This window comes from Gigantopelta aegis, chromosome 6 (genome assembly GCF_016097555.1).
Source record: "Gigantopelta aegis isolate Gae_Host chromosome 6, Gae_host_genome, whole genome shotgun sequence".
NCBI classification, from domain to species: Eukaryota; Metazoa; Mollusca; class Gastropoda; order Neomphalida; family Peltospiridae; genus Gigantopelta; species Gigantopelta aegis.
The window spans coordinates 68,215,263-68,237,540 of NC_054704.1; the positions used below are offsets into that span (position 1 = coordinate 68,215,263).

Sequence of the window (22,278 nt, forward strand, 5' to 3'; positions counted from 1 at the left end):
AACTATAATGAGCACTGGTGGGAAAATGCAGTGCCGTTTGCTTCGTGGATTGGGATTCTAACAGTGGAAGCAAGAAGGGATCGGGTTTTTTTTATATTGCTTGTTGGTAATACCACGTTCGATTAGGCCGATAATTGGATGTCTTGTTGAGGATGGGAAATCTCGCAGTTTGCATGACTTGAATGAAGACGTTTATGACCACGCCATGTTAACGTATTGCAGGGGATCTCCAAGCATGAGAACACATCAGCGTATATCACTGGTGAACCCAGCAGGTTCCCAGTTCGCATAGATGAAAGATAGGTAGCTTTTTCTTCTTTTCTTTTTTTAAAAAGGCCCCAGCAATGCTTCTTAGAGATTATCATAAATTTGTCTATGTAGATAATCAGTATTATCATTAATATGTCTATGTATACAAGCAGTATTATCATAAATATGTCTATGTAGACAAGCAGTATTATCATAAATGTGTCTATGTAGACAAGCAGTATTATCATACATTTGTCTGTGTAGACAAGCAGTACTATTATAAATATATTTACGTAGACAAGCAGTATTATCAGAAATTTGTCCATGTAGACAAGCAGTATTATCATAAATATGTCTATGTAGACAAGCAGTACTATTATAAATATGTCTATGTAGACAAGCAGTACTGTTATAGATATGTCTATGTAGACAAGCAGTACTATTATAAATATATCTATGTAGACAAGCAGTACTATTATAAATATGTCTACGTAGACAAGCAGTATTATCATAAATATGTTTATGTAGAAAAGCAGTATTATCATAAATATGTCTACGTAGACAAGCAGTATTATCAGAAATTTGTCCATGTAAACAAGCAGTATTATCATAAATATGTCTATGTAGACAAGCAGTACTATTATAAATATGTCTATGTAGACAAGCAGTACTATTATAAATTTGTCCATGTAGACAAGCAGTATTATCATAAATATGTCTATGTAGACAAGCAGTACTATTATAAATATGTCTACGTAGACAAGCAGTATTATCATAAATATGTTTATGTAGAAAAGCAGTATTATCATAAATATGTGTATGTAGACAAGCAGTACTATTATAAATATGTCTATGTAGACAAGCAGTACTATTATAAATATATCTATGTAGACAAGCAGTACTATTATAAATATGTCTATGTAGACAAGCAGTACTATTATAAATATGTCTATGTAGACAAGCAGTATTATCATAAATATGTCTATGTAGACAAGCAGTACTATTATAGATATGTCTATGTAGACAAGCAGTACTATCATAGATATGTCTATGTAGACAAGCAGTACTATCATAGATATGTCTATGTAGACAAGCAGTACTATCATAGATATGTCTATGTAGACAAGCAGTACTATTATAGATATGACTATGTAGACAAGCAGTACTATCATAAATATGTCTATGTAGACAAGCAGTACTATTATAGATATGTCTATGTAGACAAGCAGTACTATTATAGATATGTCTATGTAGACAAGCAGTACTATTATAAATATGTCTATGTAGACAAGCAGTACTATTATAGATATGTCTATGTAGACAAGCAGTACTATTATAAATATGTCTATGTAGACAAGCAGTACTATTATAAATATGTCTATGTAGACAAGCAGTACTATTATAAATATGTCTATGTAGACAAGCAGTATTATCATAAATATGTCTATGTAGACAAGCAGTACTATTATAAATATGTCTATGTAGACAAGCAGTACTATTATAAATATGTCTATGTAGACAAGCAGTACTATAATAAATATGTCTATGTAGACAAGCAGTACTATTATAAATATGTCTATGTAGACAAGCAGTACTATTATAAATATGTCTACGTAGACAAGCAGTATTATCATAAATATGTTTATGTAGAAAAGCAGTATTATCATAAATATGTCTACGTAGACAAGCAGTATTATCAGAAATTTGTCCATGTAAACAAGCAGTATTATCATAAATATGTCTATGTAGACAAGCAGTACTATTATAAATATGTCTATGTAGACAAGCAGTACTATTATAAATTTGTCCATGTAGACAAGCAGTATTATCATAAATATGTCTATGTAGACAAGCAGTACTATTATAAATATGTCTACGTAGACAAGCAGTATTATCATAAATATGTTTATGTAGAAAAGCAGTATTATCATAAATATGTGTATGTAGACAAGCAGTACTATTATAAATATGTCTATGTAGACAAGCAGTACTATTATAAATATGTCTATGTAGACAAGCAGTACTATTATAAATATGTCTATGTAGACAAGCAGTACTATCATAAATATGTCTATGTAGACAAGCAGTACTATCATAAATATGTCTATGTAGACAAGCAGTACTATTATAGATATGTCTATGTAGACAAGCAGTACTATTATAGATATGTCTATGTAGACAAGCAGTACTATTATAGATATGTCTATGTAGACAAGCAGTACTATTATAGATATGTCTATGTAGACAAGCAGTACTATTATAGATATGTCTATGTAGACAAGCAGTACTATTATAGATATGTCTATGTAGACAAGCAGTACTATTATAGATATGTCTATGTGTAGACAAGCAGTACTATTATAGATATGTCTATGTAGACAAGCAGTACTATTATAGATATGTCTATGTAGACAAGCAGTACTATTATAGATATGTCTATGTAGACAAGCAGTACTATTATAGATATGTCTATGTAGACAAGCAGTATTATCATAAATATGTCTATGTAGACAAGCAGTATTATTATAGATATGTCTTTGTAGACAAGCAGTATTATCATTAATATGTCTATGTAGACAAGCAGTACTATTATAGATATGTCTATGTAGACAAGCAGTATTATCATAAATATGTCTATGTAGACAAGCAGTACTATTATAGATATGTCTATGTAGACAAGCAGTATTATCATAAATATGTCTATGTAGACAAGCAGTATTATTATAGATATGTCTATGTAGACAAGCAGTACTATTATAAATATGTCTATGTAGACAAGCAGTATTATTATAGATATGTCTATGTAGACAAGCAGTATTATCATAAATATGTCTATGTAGACAAGCAGTATTATTATAGATATGTCTATGTAGACAAGCAGTACTATCATAAATATGTATATGTAGACAAGCAGTACTATTATAAATATGTCTATGTAGACAAGCAGTACTATTATAAATATGTATATGTAGACAAGCAGTACTATTATAAATATGTCTATGTAGACAAGCAGTACTATCATAAATATGTCTATGTAGACAAGCAGTACTATTATAAATATGTCTATGTAGACAAGCAGTATTATCATAAATATGTCTATGTAGACAAGCAGTACTATTATAGATATGTCTATGTAGACAAGCAGTACTATTATAAATATGTATATGTAGACAAGCAGTACTATTATAAATATGTGTATGTAGACAAGCAGTATTATCATAAATATGTCTATGTAGACAAGCAGTACTATTATAAATATGTCTATGTAGACAAGCAGTATTATCATAGATATGTCTATGTAGACAAGCAGTACTATTATAAATATGTCTATGTAGACAAGCAGTACTATTATAGATATGTCTATGTAGACAAGCAGTACTATTATAAATATGTATACGTAGACAAGCAGTATTATCATAAATATGACTATGCAGAAAAGCAGTATTATCATAAAGTTGTCTATGTAGAAAAGCAGTATTATCATAAATATGTATATGTAGACAAGCAGTATTATCATAAATATGTCTATGTTGACAAGCAGTATTATCATAAATGTGTCTATGTAGATAGGCAGTATTATCATAAATGTGTCTATATAGACAGGCAGTATTATCATAAATATATCTATATAGATAGGCAGTATTATCATAAATACTTCTATGTAGACAAGCAGTATTATCATAAATATGTCTATGTAGACAAGCAGTATTATCATAAAGTTGTTTATGTAGAAAAGCAGAATTATTATAAATTTGTCTATGTAAACAAGCACATCGAAGTAGAAACCTGGCTTATTAATTAAATGGACTAATTAAATTAAATATCTACAAACATTAAGCAGGCCAGAAAAAAATACACTGAATACTGGTATTATATACAGACATTAATATTCTAAGACAGAAATGTAATAAATATGTACATTTATTAGTTAAAAAGCTGTTATCCGGAAACATTTTACAATGGTAATAGATGACGCATGGTGTTCTTACTAACGGGTGTATAAGAACAGCTATTGTTTTTAAAATGTACTGTAGATAAGGCCAAACAAAATAAATTGCTGGTCTCTTTTTCGGCCTAATAATTTAAAAAAACCCACAGTTGTATATCCAGTTGTACAAAAAATATTCAATTACATATTTTCTTTTTAAAAATTTACTTTGATTATTAATAATTTTCACTACATTTTTGTGAATGTGTATGCGTGTGGTCGATGTATTGTGTGTATTATTTAAAATTAAAGTGTGTTTATCGGCTGATCTTGCCTGATTTCTTTCCACAAGGGATTTGCAAGAATATTTCTGATTGGCTTTTATTGTATAACTTTGGACCAATCGGAGAGCTGTATCGATTCATTAATAATAAATAACCTGATGTCATTTTTCGATATTTCACAGATGTGCACAAGTGTTTATCGTGTAAATCTGCAATTTACACATGTCGGACAATAAAAACAGCGCACAATTTATATTATGCAGTAAGTTGGGATGTTTTGTTCACAGTAACAACTGATAAGATTGATTCATAGTCACATATCATAAACTTGGCATGTGTCATGCCTAGAAACTATTTGAGAAAGAAAGAAAGAAATGTTTTATTTAACGACGCACTCAACACATTTTATGTACGGTTATATGGTGTCAGACACATGGTTAAGGACCACACAGATTTTGAGAGGAAACCCGCTGTCGCTACTACATGGGCTACTCTTTCCGATTAGCAGCAAGGGATCTTTTATTTGCGCTTCCCACAGGCAGGATAGCACAAACCATGGCCTTTGTTGAACCAGTTATTCATCACTGGTCGGTGCAAGTGGTTTACACCTACCCACTGAGCACTCACTCAGGGTTTGGAGTCGGTATCTGGATTAAAAATCCCATGCCTCGACTGGGATCCGAACCCAGTACCTACCAGCCTGTAGACCGATGGCCTAATCACGACGCCACCGAGGCCGGTAGAAACTATTTGAGAGTAACACGTGTGATGGCAACTTCTATTTATCATTGCGTGTGTGCATACACTAGTGCAATATATTCTCACAGAAAAAAAAAATCTGTTGATAATATTCATTTGTGTAAACAAGATTCTTCCTTGCTATTTATCAATAAATATTTTACGGGGGGGGGGGGGGGGGGGGTGGGGGGGTGTCTAATAAAATTACATACCTTGATTTTTGTTTCTCATTAACACTATAAGCTCTTCAAGCAAAGAGTTTGTTTTCATGCACTAGCAGTTCCACTAGGTACATGTAGGTTGGATATACTGGAGTACACCATATTATAGTAATAAATTTTCGCAAATATGTGCAATATGTCACGAGTTAAAGAGACTGTTCAGAGATTGCAGCCATTGTAAGATGATTCCTATTAACAGTGCCTTTATAGCGACTAAACAGAGAATTCGTCGCGAGTATTTTTTATTATGGAAAATATCAACCGATGCTCCGTTGAGACAAATACCGATTAACTAGACGAGGTTTATATTTTACATATTAAAAAACACGAGTAGCAAATTCTATTTATCCTATAACACTTCTAAAATAACATTTTAATTAATTTTTTAGTAAATCACAATAGTAAAGTCGTCGCCATCGGTAATATGACGTCATCACGATCAGCACAAATTAGTTTGACATTAAATACATTTTCTTGTTTAGAATACCAGTGTCTGCATATCCAGTGTATTTTCAGACGTGTGCTAATGTTTGCAGCAGTCATTGTTGATTTTCTTCCCAATATATATTGTTTCGTACATACGAAATTATTGGAAGATAAAATCCGGTTTCAGCTATTATAATTCATTTAACAATTTCAGTATACGTAAAACATACAACAATAAAGTAAGCGTGAGACCTTCCCCCTTATAGCCAAAGTACGTCGTCAAATAGTTCTTCTGTGAAAATGAAGGTCTGAAGTTTCTATGGCATTCAGTAGAATGGATATTAAAAAGCTTTAATGGTTGGCACTTGTGAATTATTGTCAAATCGTGATTATACAAACTGATTGTCAAATATTGCTTCTTTTTTATATATACTCTTCAAAAAAAGAAACGCAAAAGGGTACAAATGGGTTATAACTCCGATTTTATGTTTCCTACCGGTTCATGCTTTGTGAATATAAGGTCATTGCATGTCCCAAACACATTCCCACGGTTACATTCGATAAAACGCAGCTACTGTACAATAAAGTTCCAAAATGTGAATATTCGCAAAAACGCAGCCACGTGCAAACCATGTCACCACTGCACGTGCGTTGTCTGCACGTGCAACATGAACACCGACAGTATAAAAGTGCAGGGTGTTCGCTTGCCTGGCCTCTGTATCTGGCCGACAGTTGACAATCCAGGACATGCCACGTCTCAGTGAACCGCAGAGAAACAATGCCATCGGCCGACTAGACGCAGGCGAATCCAGAACGGCCGTTGCCAGGGCATTCCATGTGTCCCCAAGCACCATCTCCAGACTGTGGGACCGTTACCAGCAACATGGATCAACACGTGACCTCCCTAGATCCGGTCGACCACGGGTCACTACCCCCGGGCAGGACCGCTACATCCGGGTACGCCACCTTCGGGAACGATTGACTACTGCCACCTCCACAGCCGCAGCAATACCAGGTTTGCGCAGGATATCCGACCAGACCGTACGGAACCGCCTACGTGAGGTAGGAATTCGTGCCAGACGTCCAGTTCGAGGTGTCATCTTAACACCACAACACCGTCGACTCCGACTGCAGTGGTGCCAGATTCATCGACAATGGCCTCAACTGCGATGGAGACAGGTGTGGTTCAGTGACGAGTCCCGATTTCTGCTCCGACGTCATGATGGAAGATGTCGCGTGTATAGGCGTCGTGGTGAACGTTATGCGGCAAACTGCGTGCAGGAAGTGGACAGATTCGGCGGGGGTAGTGTCATGGTGTGGGCAGCCATCTCACACACTGGCAGAACTGACCTGGTCCACGTGCAGGGCAACCTGAATGCACAGGGCTACATTGACCAGATCCTCCGGCCACACATCGTTCCAGTTATGGCCAACGCCAACGCAGTGTTCCAACATGACAACGCCAGGCCTCACACAGCACGTCTCACAACGGCTTTCCTACAGAACAACAACATTAATGTCCTTCCTTGGCCATCGATATCACCGGATTTGAACCCAATTGAGCATCTATGGGACGAGTTGGACCGACGCCTCCGACAGCGACAACCACAGCCCCAGACCCTGCCCGAGCTGGCAGCAGCCTTGCAGGCCGAGTGGGCCACCATCCCCCGGGACGTCATCCGTACTCTGGTTGCTTCAAATGGGCAGGCGGTGCCAGGCAGTTGTCAACACACGCGGAGGCCACATCCGGTATTGACTCCAGATGACCTTGACCTTGGTGGTGTGTCCTATCACTTACTCACAATGGACTAGAGTGAATTGTGAACAATCCTGCAACATTTGGTAATTATCGGACTCACCATTCAATAATTAAATCAATTCTCCAAATGTTACGACAATGTGGTTTTGCGTTTCTTCTTTTGAAGAGTATATATATAATATATTAAGTTAAGCAGTGGTGTGTTTGAGAGAGAGAGAGAGAGAGAGAGAGAGAGAGAGAGAGAGAGAGAGAGAGAGAGAGAGAGAGAGAGAGAGAGAGAGAGAGAGAGAGAGAGAGAGAGAGAGAGAGATAGATAGAGAGAGAGAGAGAGAGAGAGAGAGGAGGGAAGGGTGGGGAAGAAGAAGTAATGTGATTCACAACCAAAATCAAGAAGAGTTTGGGTTATTAATTTATTATTAGATCATTATGCAAACATCATGCAACATACGCAACATAATGATAACATATCGGTTGGACCATGTTAAAAGTTCGAATCGTTAGGACATCACGTCAGCATCAAGAAGAGGCTATAGCATAAGAACAGCATATTAATGTCAAAAAGTAATTAATTCGTTAGGTCATCATTTCAGCATTACGGATTGGTTGATCCGTTAGATCACCGTGTCATTCAGAAGTGGTCAATACATTAGACTACCATGTCAAAATCAAGAAGTTGTTGATTCGTTAGGTTATTATGCCAATACTAACAAGTGGTTCATTCATTAGACCATAATGTGAATGTCAAGATTTGCTTGTTTCCTTAGATCATCGTGTCAACACCAAGACGTTGTTGATTCGTTAAGTTATCATGTCAACACCAACAAGTGGTTAATTCATTAGACCATAATGTGAATGTCAAGACTTGCTTGTTTCCTTAGACCATCATGTCAACACCAAGACGTTGTTGATTCGTTAAGTTATCATGTCAACACCAAGAAGTGGTTAATTCATTAGACAATAATGTGAATGTCAAGACTTGCTTGTTTCCTTAGACCATCATTTCAGCATCAAGAAGTGATTGATTCGTTAGGTCAACACGACATCTACAAGACGTGAATTATTTGTTAGACCATCAATTCGTCACCAAGAAGCTTTTGGATCATATAAACCATATAAAGTTAGTGTCGTAATATTGATACAATACAGTAGAGCATAGCATGGAACATTTCACTTGTCGGATCATTAGGTTATTACAGTGCGTTGGTACAAAGCCATTCATCAAAGGTGTTGCAACTTAAAGTCGATGGTGCAATGTAACATATCACAAAATCACGATGCGTTTCACATGAAATCATTAACCGGATGAATAATGAACTATGTGTGTTATGGATACTAAGATTTTAATGTTACAAGATAGACAATGAATAAAAATACATCACAGTCTTAAAACCATCGGCGTGAATATTTAAAATATCTACTTTATGACATAATTAAAAAGAAAAACAATAATCAATTGTTCATTACGGCATAGCGACTCTAAAATATCCTTTATAGGATCTAAAATTCGTAAGTTGCTTTGTCAGTTGATCAAACAATCAATTTCTATAATAACAACAAAACAGGATAATTAAGTGGAAGCACAAGGTGAATAGTTAGGGTTAGATGATAACAGGGAAATAAAATTAAATTCCAACAGTTTGTTGCAGTTTTCCTTTGAAGTGTCTATTATCAGTTGGTCCCATCTGAAACAATAATTGTTATTTATATTTTTATTTTTGAATTTCAAATGAGTGGAAACGGTTGAGAACTATAATTTGATTGAAATAATAAAAAAAAGAATAATAATAGTCATGTTTGTGTCAGGAAAATGGTAATGTCGTCTTACAACCTCGGTCGAATATCTTTGTATTTAATTGTATTTAATAAGTGCTACAGGGCTGTGGACAATTATCTATAAATTGCGAGTGTATGTATGAAATCCTTCAAGGATGTGCGATTATTAAATGAAATTATTCCAGTTCCAGAGACTCTAAACCTGACTTTAAGCACAGATTTGTGTTATTGTAATTTGATGAATATGACGACAAGTGACACGATATCCCTGTCTATCCGTTGGGAGTCTGCTGGAAGCTTTATGAGGATCGGCGCTATTGAAGCTTTAACCAGACACGTCGACAAAAGGGAGAACGCAGATGCTGATATAACGATCTCATAAGCTTGACAATGCACGTGGGCGAGGACGGAAAGTGGTTCAAGGTCTACCATTCAGCCTTGTTTAAAAATATATATCTACTTATGAATGAACTTATATCGGAACTCTGTGGAGCAGTGTTTACTGTTTAGTGTGTAAGGCTGGTACGTTCTGGGTTCGTATTCCGATACTGGCTGCAACCTCCTTGAGAGCAACTCTCATGGTACTGGTGAGTCTGGCGCTGTCAAAATATAGCGCAGGTTCTATGTCGTCTGCTACCAGATCTGAAGTTCGCGCCAGCACAGACACGGTGTGTTTTTGTCACATTCGTTTTAGTGTGCCAAATTCAGACTCAAACCCAGACCTGGCCCCAGCTAGTGCCTTGGACCTTTAAAGCTGATAGTTCTGTTTTAATTATTGACATTAGGAACCCAGTAACACTAAACACATTTATTTCTTCTTCTTTTTTTCTTTTTTTCTTTTCTTTCTTTTTTTTCGAGTGGACAATTACTTTTCCAGGAACTATTTTAGGCGATGAAAGAACATATTTTCCCAGAGGTTTCCGCATTCACGGATACACTGAAAACTCAAACAAATCAAACTGAATAGGTCCAGTGAATGACTAGCAAATGTAACTAATTAAACGTGCAGCTTCCACGGCGCGTGCCCCGTCTTCCCCCGACTGTTGCTGAAGAACCTGTAGAAGCAGGAGTAAACACGACCGTTGTGGTTCTGTGTACTCGGTGCAGTCACTCGAGTTTGCTCTCCATGTCGTCCGGCTAGCGCCAGGCGACTGGAAACAAATATACCAGAGCTGATTGAAAAGTCGAGCAAATTCCACACGAGGAGTTTGAAGTAAAAAGCAGAAGCACATCGATAGTAAATGTTTAACTTGGGCTTTCTGAACTCTCCAAGAGACGCATCCAAACCCCGAGTCCCGCCGGCTGTGGCCAGAGTGGATTAGGTTTTAATAAGTACAGCTAAGTTGCTGACCCCCACCCCCCTCATGGTTTTTCGTTCCACTTATGAAAAATAGTGTAGCATAGTGACGATAACTGGTGCCAGAGATAAAACCATATCTTGACGCCTTCCACACATTGTATTTTTGAACAGTTTTTTACACTGAATTTTTATACTGATGGTTATCATCACATTATTTTTGCTTTTACCATAGTTTGACACTCAATAGCCGATGTATTGTTCGTGCTGGGGTGTCGTTAAACATCTATTCTATTCTATTCTATTCTATTACATTCCTTCCTCACAAAACTTCGATGGCACATATCATTATCCTGACCTGCTTATTATTGCTATAGTAACTTGTAACATTACATTGTAAATAAAATACAAAAAATAATCAAACCTTTTCTGTACATCGCCATATTGTCATTAATATCTTGTCTTTGAAGTAAAGTTTGTTTTGTTGAACGACACCACTAGAGCACACTGATTAGGTCACCATCGGTTGTTGGCTATGAAGCAATGGTAATTGTGAAACGTAACCTTCAGAAGACATTTGCTACATTGCAGCAAGGGATTTTTTATATGCATGTTTCCACACAAAACAGGATACACCACGGCTTTTGATATTGCAGACAATGGGATTCGATCTTTCAACCCAAGCTCCTCAGGTGGGCGCTCTACAGACTGAGTTAGATCCAGCCCCTTTGTCATTAAAAGACAGTTGATGGTATCGTACAGACAAGCTGATTGATAATTTGGCTAACACTTACGCTTTGAGACTAACACCACCCCCACCCCCCCCCCCCCCCCCCCCCCACCCCCACCCACACACACACCACCCCACAACTCTGCACCTTGTCACTGCAACACTGGTGAAGAATAATTTAATCTGAACAACGACACTATTAACATAATCATGCCCATATCTCTACATAAGACAACGTTATTCTGTCTAGGTTTGAATATGAATTTGTGTCTGATTTATTGTATATAGTATTTCATAATTTTATAAAGAATAATCTGTATATGTCTTTATTATTATTATTATTATTATTATTATTATTATTATTATTATTATTATTATTATTGTTATTATTTTAATATTTTTTAATGCTTTGTGACGGAACATGCTCTTAATTTTGTTTTCGCCTGTGGCGATGTTAATTGTTTTAGAGGGCCGTGTGCAGTTCCAATATGCACTTAAGCCCAGGTGGGCACTTTGTTACGTGATACCTCTGCGAGACGGTCTTCGAGCTTTTCTAATACACACCCAGCCCAGGGGCGGAGGCCATGTGGCCAGTAGTTACGTAATACCTCCGCTAGTTCGGTACGATCGGGGTATATTTGGCGAACTAGGCGACAGTAAGTCTAGGCTTGTAAGAAAAAAATACCGCTTGGTTACTGTGGAAATATACACATCATAAGATTCGGTTCCGCGTGCTGTCTCCGGACCAGTCTGGGATTTTATAATAAATAGATAGGGTTTTAGAGATATCGGGGAGAAACATAGGAAGGCTGCAGGGGAAACGGACGTCGTCCACTGAACGAAATATATAAGTTCAGTCCGGGCGTGGTAAATATATTTTTCTGCTCTGTTGTATAACCTTGATGTGATTGATGTGACTTTAAATATTTTAATACTGTATTATACCAATATTATTTAGACGGTGCTGCCGGTCATCTGACGCAGTAAACTGTAGGCTCACTGTTCTATATATATATAAAGCTTAACCAGTCATCCTAGAGGACCTAGGTAAACTGTAGGTTAGTGTCTTTATTGTGATAGGTACCAGTATTAATTATGTGTTACAAGGTTACTGAATGAGTAGTAAGGGTTAATTAAAAATTAACCAGTTAGGAATAGAGTTGTAATTCCTTTATTAATTAAGTTCCCCTGGAAGCGTTTCTCAATTATCACACGTGTGGGTGTTGTGTCACAGTGAAGTGATTAGCATATTGTGCAAACTAGACACCTAGAGATTAACTAATTAAGTGATCAGTTCTGGGTTGTTATTATTTGTTGTTCTTAATTAACTACTGCGGCAGTACATTTGTCAGTATAGGTTAATACAGATTCCAAAGTGTATTGTATTTTTGTTGTGTTTTCTAGTGAACTAAACGTGCTATATTACATATACTTTATATAAGATCTTATCTCTGATCATACCTAGAGACGAGCCACTAGGGTATAACCGCCCGTTACAGAGAGATCTAATAGATATACAGTTAGGAGAGATATTTTGATAATCGTGTTTCATTCAGTTACGGGTATTATAGGATCCCCGTGACATGCTTGTTTACGGTAAGACTCAAGTATAATATATATATATATCTGTCTGTCTTTCTGTTTGCCTGTCTGTCCGTTTGTCTGTCTCTGTGACTGTCTGTCTCTCTGGCTGTTTATTACCAGCGCCCGCCCGTACCCCCAAAACACTACATCTACCGCCCTAATAGTGCCATTGGTGCTGGAAGATGAAAGCAATGTTAGATATAATATAAACAACGTATAAATACCTCGTAGGTTAGGCTCAGAGTACACGACAACAAAATGAATATGTATCCAAAGATCTCCACTCTGCGTCTGAAAGATAGAAAAGTACATCCGTTGGACTCGTACACTTTATTATTAGGACCATTCTCAGATATATTTTAACACTTCAACATTTACAATAGACAATCCTGTCTTCTTTTTTTATTATTTCTCGTGACGCGTCATTGTTGTATACCCGTTTATTGTTATGTGTAATCCAAGTATTATTCTCGCGTAAAGGCGGTTTTCAACAATGATTAAATTAGATGAGAAGATCCATGGGCGTACAACCCGGGGGCAAATTCGGGCAAAACAGTGGGGAAAATTCGGGCAGTTTTTATCTGGGTAAAATTTCGGGCAAATCAACCCCTCCAGCCCCCCTAAATCAAAGAGTCCCCATACGCCCATGAGAAGATCATATAGCATTTGATAAAAACTGTGATTGTCTGTTGTGTTTCGGTATTGCTAAATAATTATGTTAAATTATGGGAATGCAATAATAGCTTTGGTAACTAATATTAAATATTTATACTAATAGTTTATTAGCAGTAGTGATAGAGATTGTAGTTTGTGCTGATGATATAAATTGCTGTGATGGTTGTCGTGATTATAATGTGGTTGTGGTGGCGATATTAATGACTGTGGTGGTAGAATGGTGATGGCGCTGGTAGTATTAACAGTAGTGTGATGATGGTGGTGGTGTTTGTGTGGCAGCGATGAATTTGATAGAAGTATGGAGCTGGTAGCTGAGATACGAGTAGTAGTCTTGTGTTGGTGATGATGGAAAGTGTAGTGGTAATAGTGTAGGTAGTATGGCGATGACGATGTTTATAAAAGCAGTATAGTGATGCTTCCGGTGATAATAGTGGTAGTGGCGAAAAACTAAGTTGAACAAATGTTCGAATTGTAATTGTTTCATTCTTGGTTTACAAAACAAAAAGACAAAGAAAGAAAATGCCAATACTAATTCTCGTATTTCATATCTTCAAACTTCACATTAAGTATATAAAATAAGTTTACTTGTTGTTAGGCAAATACTGCAGATTTGGTTGGAAGTAATGACTTACCTTGCAAACCCGAGCGAGTTTTCAACAACAACTGAGTAATTACTCTACATCAAACATGCAGGGACATCAAAGCGAAGCCGCATACTCCGTAACTGTGCGCGGATGTGATAGTATACGTACCACTGTCGGATCAAATTGATTTTCTTTTTCCAAAACAACCTGTTGCCGAAGCGGCTGTATTCGATCGATATGGTGGCGCATGTAAGAGGCAAAATCGAACACTCGTGCTACCCAGAATCAGACTCTATCTAACCAGGGACGCCAGTACTGGAACGAAAGTCATCATCCGAGGGACGTCTAATCGGAATTCATGAGGCCTGAAGTCGATTAAAGACGCCCATATCAGCGCCTGGCAATCTTCTCAACAATATCTTCTTAGAAATGTATTTATTCATATTGACGCAGTTTCGAGAAATACATTCACAAACTTTCTAATCAAACGGGTTGTTATAAGGAATAACCTCAGTTTGTGTTTCGATTGGTAGAAATGGGAAGGAAAAAACAATTACTTTGATAAATGTGTTTTAAGAGTGCACTGAACCTAGTTATTGAAGCAGTGTTAAATATATTTTAGTTGTTACAGCCTTTTGACCTGTTATATTACACCATTCTTACAACTTTTTTTTAATTAAATTATAAATTTGGGCAAATCTGATATTTTCTGGTCATCCTGATACAATAGATACAATTTCCTTTCTATGCCAAACAGAAATGGTGCATATCACTATTCCGGGAACTAGAAGACAGGAAGAAATGTTTTACTTAACGACGTACTCAGCAGATTTTAAGTACAGTTATATGGCGTCAGCTATATGGTGAAGGACTACACAGATTAGAGAAGAAACTCGCTGCCGCCACGCAATGAGCTACTCTTTCTGATTAGCAGTAAGAGATATTTTACAAGCAGCATCCCACAGACAAGACAGTACATTCCACGGCCTATGGTACACCAATTGTGGAGCACTGACTGGAACGAGAAATAGTCTAACGGCCCTACCGACGGGGATCGATGCAAGACCAACCGCGCATCAGGCGAACGCTTATCACTGGGCAGTGTCCCGCCTCTCACGAGAACAAGAGTCAGTGATTTAAAAACAGTCTATGTTTAATATACATTTTACTATGATAGTCCGGAACAGCTTTTTCATCTCTCATCTCTGTTCTTAATTGCTTTCAAAGTAAGTGCATTTTCGTGTGCTTCTTGTTGGCTGCTCTTTTGGTTTCATTTTGTTTCCAATCTTTTTTTGTACTCAGACAGTATTTGAATATAATTATTAGTTTCAAAAGATATTTATGAAACAAAATCAGTCACTTTTAATATTATTATTTTCTCATCTGTTTGTTAGCTTTGACCTTCATAATGAATATGTTATATGTGTAATGAAAGTAAGCTGTTCTGAATAATATATATATATATATATATATAGTAAAACGCTCGGGACCAAGTAAAAAGTCCGGTTTTAAGAGGTATCCAGTTTACAGAGGTTCTCTTCTGCACATATATTTAAACAGGGACCATAAACAATGTCCGTTTTTTAGGGAATTTCCGGTTAACAGAGGGTCCGGTTTAGAGAGGTTTCACATACACAGGTCATAGGGTTTTACGTGCACATCTAGAGCAAGCTGTTGTAGCGCGCGCCATTCACATACACCTACACATACACACACACACACACAGATATATATTTATTTATTTATTTAATGTAGCACGCTGTAAAAAACACGATTATAATCAGTATGGACTAGGCGCAAATCGGTAAAAGTGGGCGGGTGACGCAATGTTTCCATTTGAACATCCCACGTTTATGTTTCTCCTTTTTTTCTGTCCTCATGGGCAATAAAGCCAATCATGGTGTTGTCTTCCGCGAAACAGCGAACAATAATTGGACATTATCAGCCTAAATGTTTGATTGCGTTGGTTCTGTTCATTTCGGTCCCTTTCGGTGATTTGTTGGACCGCCGGTGTAGTACACACAAACTGGAGTTGGGCAAAACTTCAGCTGTGGTAGGACGTACGTCGCCAAAATAACCAGGGGGAGGGGGTGGGCAGTAAAAAAAAGAAAGAAAAACGAAGGACACGTCAATATATATAATGGTATTTTCCAGCTGAACAAAAATGGCAGGTTTTTATATTTTTCGGGAGAGACTTCTGCTTTATGGTTCACATAGATATGTATGGCACTGGGGAATTCAGATATTTCAGTAGAAAGTGGTTTGGTTTAATTACAGGTACTGTAGGTTGCATGGTACCAAAGAAGAGAGTTCCGTGTCAAAGTTCGAGGTGCACCGTCAAATGTTTACGGAGTAAGAACAGCTGTGGCTGTGATTGATAGTAATCTGTGACATTTTAAACAATATTTATTAACGTTTAACGTTTGGGATTGACATTGATTATTTGTGCAAATACTATTATCCATTGGCAATAAATAAATACATTTTTATTTGTTATACAGTTGTTATGCAATATACACCAGAGGTTGAAATAAATGCAGGGTACCCCCAAAAATGGAACTGCAAATTTCAGCAAAAATGACGATTGCTAATAAAAATATTAATTAAATCTCTCAAATGGTATGTGACCCCCCCCCCCCCCCCCCCCCCCATTTTCTTGCATGTAGATTAGATGTGAGGTGCCACACTTTTTATTAGTGTGCAGCCTGGATGTGTTGTTATGCAGCTTATATCAGTTTTATTAGTAAACGTTAACAATATCGACAATGGAAATTGATTTGGTCTATTAGAACCTGTAATAGTCTGTAGCTCGTTCAGAGTGATTAGGCCTACATTGAATATTCAGAACAGTTTGACGTTACCTGGTTGGATTTATGAGGAGCATGTGATAACTGATAACGTCTTAAGCTTAAAGTTTGTTTTGTTTAACGATACCACTTGTGCAAATTAATCATCGACTACTGGATGCCAAACATTTTGTAATTTTAACTCATAATCTTCAGACGAAACCTGCTACAAGGGTTCTTTTATATGCACCTGCAACAGACATGACAGCACATACCACAGCTTTTGATATACGATTCGGGCAGGGAGAAAATCTCTCCTTCCTCTTCCCTCCTCCTCTCTCTCTCTCTCTCTCTCTCTCTCTCTCTCTCTCTCTCTCTCTCTCTCTCTCTCTCTCTCTCTCTCTCTCTCTCTCTCTCTCTCTCTCTCTGACTTACTTTCTCCTGAATGACTGCTAAACGTAAGAGAATATAAGACTTGCAGAGTCCAATGGTCGACATTTTCACCACAGAGCTATGGATGGCAGAATATAATTTTTTGATTTTTTTTTCCATTTGAACAGCCGGCACAGTGACACGATAGGCTTGATTGGATGTATTTTCCCCCAGCATATTCGCTTTCTAGAGTTTAATAAGCAACATCTTGCATGATATCGCGTGATGTTATATTACTCCATGGCGGACTTAAGTTCATGACGGAAATACGTGTTTTCTCAATCCAAAACCATAAGGATGAATTTGATTTGTTAAAACATATAAATGACAAAGACATTTATTTCGCTCTGTAATGACTCCTTAATAAGCAGTCTGTAGTAAATTAATTTATACCAACAGTTGGAAACAAAATACACAATCGAAGACAATCTTAAATTTCTTAATTTGTGTTTTTGGCCAGGAGCTGGAGTGGCATAAATTTCATTTGATATTCCAGTTGATCTTCGAGGTTAACGGTGTTTTAATACAGATCGTTACTTGAGCGTACGCTCCGTTGGAATGTATGAAACCAATTTCCACACGGTTTTATGTTGGGTAGTTAGAAGCAAATAAAATTTTCAAATGAATTTTATAAATTCTGAAATCCACAAACACTTGTGTGATGACTTATTTATTCTTAAATCTACAAAACCATTATCATAATAAAAACAAAATCGTATCTCTGCAAAAAGCGGTCAAAAGGATGTTTTGACAATCTTATGCTATTATTGTCAGACATAAGCAATGAAACATTATTACATAAATCATAAAGGGACATTCCTGAGTTTGCTGCATTAAAAGATGTTTTTGACTAATAAAATATTTCTACGATTAAACTTACATATTAAATATATTTTCATGTTTAGGATATCAGTTTCTGTATATTCAGTGTGTTTCTGGTCGTCTTAATATTTGTAAGAAGCCCAAACAGGATTTTGTCTTCAAATAATTTCGTACGTACGAAAACCTGTTAGGAAATAAAATGAAATTTAACCTAGTACAAATATTAGAACGATCAGACACACGTTTAATATACAGCCACTAATATTTTAACAAACCCGTAGTCCATTATAAAAATTGTATCTCTGCACAAGGCAGAGTTGAAAGGAATTTGTTTCCATGATCCACTATCACTCAGGTGCTCGACCTTAGGAGGACCGCCACTCTAGGAGATCCGTAACAGGATGTTTCGTTCCTTCTGCACCACCTGTAGGAGGACTGCCATTCCCAAGACTAGCTTCGAAACCCCAAATTTGCTCACAAAATCCAGTTTGGGCTTCTTACAAATATTAAGACGACCAGAAAGACATTGAATATACAGATACTGATATTTTTAACAAGAAAATAGATTTAATATGTAATTTTAATCGTAGAAAGATTGTATTAGTCGGAAACATCTTACAATGCAGCAAACTCAGGAATGTCCCTTTAACACTTAAAACAGTCAAGGTGGTTTGCGAGCACACTTAAAACCGATTAAGGATCAAGGATTTAACAAAATGATTTTCGTCGATTAGACTTCAAAAATATATTTACTATGCATGATGTCTCCTGTTGACTTCTGTCCACACACCACTACACTGTGTACGGTATCAGTTACACCACAGACGTGTGACATATGGTGATCGGTTAGTGTGATTGCCTTCTGTCTACGTTACCGTCATCAGCACGTGTTGCGCTGTATACTAGTACCATTACAAATACATCTCTACTCGTTCGACCTCACTGATGTAGACATTTCCCATTCCAACCAATATCCCACGACTTACATATCAATGGGCGTGGTATGTACTGTTCTGTATGTGGACAGAAAAGATGCTTATAATTACCCATTCCAACCAATACCATACGACTTACATATCAATGGGCGTGGTATGTACTGTTCTGTATCTGGACAGAAAAAAATGCTTATAAAAGATCCTTTTCTGTTTATCGGCAGGAGTAGCACATTTGGTAATATATAATTTGTTTCTTCTTTAATATTGCATATGGGTCAGTAAAGCGCTCGCCTGAGGTGCTTTGACCGTAGGATCGAGCCTTCTTGGTTGACCCACTCTGTTTGACAAACACACACACACACACACACACACACACACACACACACACACACACACACACACACACACACACACACACACCCGACCCAACTAGAGCTTTACGATTTAGTGTATCAAAGATCGTGGTGTGTTGTTTTGTTTATGAGAAGGTGCACACAAAAGATCACTTGCTGCTAAATGGAAAACAATGTAACGGGTTTTGTTTCAAGACTAAAGACGACGAATATGTTTACGATCCGGGTGCCTCGCACGAGAATGGCCGACTTCTTAGCAACCGATCAAAATTAAAGTTTGTTTTGTTTAACGACACCACTAGAGCACATTCACTTATTAATAATGGGCTATTGGGTGTCAAACATTTGATAATTCTGACGCGTAGTCTTAGAGAGGAAACCCGCTATCTTCTTTCCATTTATAGCAATGGATTTTTTTTTACACAGACAGGATAGCACATACCACGGCTTTTGATATACCAGTCGTGGTGTACTGGCTGGAACGAGAAATAGCCCAATGGGCCACCAACAGAGTTTGATCCCAGACCGACCACTGGGCTACGTCCCGCCCCCAGTAACTGATAAAATCGTAATGTTGTCTTGTCACAATCGGCTATTCTCGTAGATATTCTCGTACGAGGCACTCGTGTCGTGTGGGGTCGCCTTAAGCGCTAAAATTGTTAAATGAATGACATCGAATAGCCGATTTCTTGCTACAGCCAGTGCACCACGACTGGTACATCAAAGGCCGTGATATGTGTTATCCTGTTTATGGGATGGTGTATATAAAAGATCCCATGCTGCTAATCGAAAAGAGTAGCCCATGAAGTAGTGACATTGGGTTTTCTCCCTCAATATCTGTGTGGTTCTTAACCATATGTCATTTTTTTCCTCTTTTTTTTGTTGTCTTGTCATAATCAGCTGTTCTTGTAGACATTCTCGTACGAGGCACTCGTATCGTGTGGGTTCGCCTTAAGCGTCAAAATTGTTAAATGAATGACATCCAATAGTCGATCAATGAGCTTTAGACCAGGGGCGGATCCAGGAAAAAAAAATTAAAGTAAAGGGCAAATTTGAGTTTGCCTAAGGTAAATAAGCCGAACTCCTAAAGGAAGCCAGTTCTGTAGAGTGGCTCGGGGAAAAATAGCAATAAAGATGCTCAGGAAACGATGAATTAAAAACAAAAGTCATTGAAAAGGGCACTTTAAACGGGCGGGGGCGTTACGCAGCCCAGTGGTAAAGCGACCGCTCGATGCGCGGTCTGTCTGGGATCGATCCCCGTCGGTGGATCCATTGGACTATTTCTCGTTCCAACCAGTGCACCACGACTGGTATATCAAAGGCCGTGGTATGTACTACCCTGTCTGTGGGATGGTGCATATAAAAGATCCCTTGCTGCTAATCGAAAAGAGTAGCCCATGAATGGCGACAGCGGCTTTCCTCTCTCAATATTTGTGTAGTCCTTAACCATATGTCCAATGCCATATAACCGTAAATAAAATGTGTTGAGTGCGTCGTTAAATAAAATATTTCCTTCCTTCAAACAAGCGTGACGGGGTGTCACTTTATAAGTGTGATCCCCTCATCTGGATCCACCAATGCCGGTGGTGTCTTTTAACGAAACCAACTTTAACTTTTAAAACCATCTATAATAGAATTGAGCAATGTAAGCTCATATATACGTAACACATCACGTGATTTTTACACTGATCACAGAGTATTGATCCGCGACCACCTTGAGTTACTTGAGTACAGTAGTAGGAGATGAAACGCACATCAAAAAGTGAAGATGAGAGGAAGTGAGATGGACAGGCTTAAGCTGGCATTACATGAGAAATACATGAAAAAGTCAAATTCATTTTCTCTAATTCATCATGTTGTAATTTCGCCTGAATCCACTCTTAAGAAGCCTTATTATCGCACGACTGTGGACGGCTGGAGCGTAATTTCCGTATCATTACCAATCTATAGCTACCATTGGTGCGTTTCCTTTGCTGACATTTTTTTTCTTCTCATTTTCTTTTCAGTTTATTTTGAAATGTACTGAGGAAGGGTTGTTGTTATTTAGCTTACTTAAGATTACTCATTATGATTAATGATACATTTTCTATTGATTTACACGTGTATATAAGTTTTTGAGAGAGAGAGAGAGAGAGAGAGAGAGAGAGAGAGAGAGAGAGAGAGAGAGAGAGAGAGAGAGAGAGAGAGAGAGAGAGAGAGAGAGAGAGAGAGAGAGAGAGAGACAGACAGACAGACAGACAGACAGACAGACAGACACGCAGACGGAGACAGGGTGGGGTTAATGTGAAAATCGCAAAATTAACCATTTATAAACTGGTAAATTTACCAGTTTTAAAGATTATTTTGTATGGTCTTATAACATGAGGGGGTGGTAACTTAGAAGGCCCGAAACGTCATATTCAGGCATCAGAAAATAGTCTTGTGTCGTGCTCGCATCGGTCATACCTACTTGACCCATTCATTTATCTTGAAGAAGGATCCTCCACCCGAGTGTGTGCACTGTCAACGTACTTTGACGGTACGCCACATTTTGGTGGAGTGTACCAAAGAAACTAGAAAAGATATATTTGGACAACGAAATGTGATGAAATCATTTCGATTCCATCCAGAACTTTTATTACAATCTCTTCGAGATACTGACTTTTATTCTAAATTTTAATATTACGTATCTATGATATTTGTATTTTTGGCACAGTTCTTTA

The 22,278-nt window shown here is 37.3% G+C and overlaps 1 long non-coding RNA gene across 1 annotated transcript; it reads right to left on the bottom strand.

Annotated features, from left to right (window-relative positions):
* Positions 1–8,811: 8,811 nt before the first annotated feature.
* On the bottom strand, positions 8,812–14,399 carry LOC121376467. The gene is made up of 3 exons (XR_005958452.1): positions 14,297–14,399; positions 13,214–13,280; positions 8,812–10,529 (listed from the first exon to the last, which is right to left on the bottom strand). It is a non-coding gene; the product is annotated as an uncharacterized LOC121376467 (long non-coding RNA).
* Between the last annotated feature and the right edge of the window lie 7,879 nt (positions 14,400–22,278).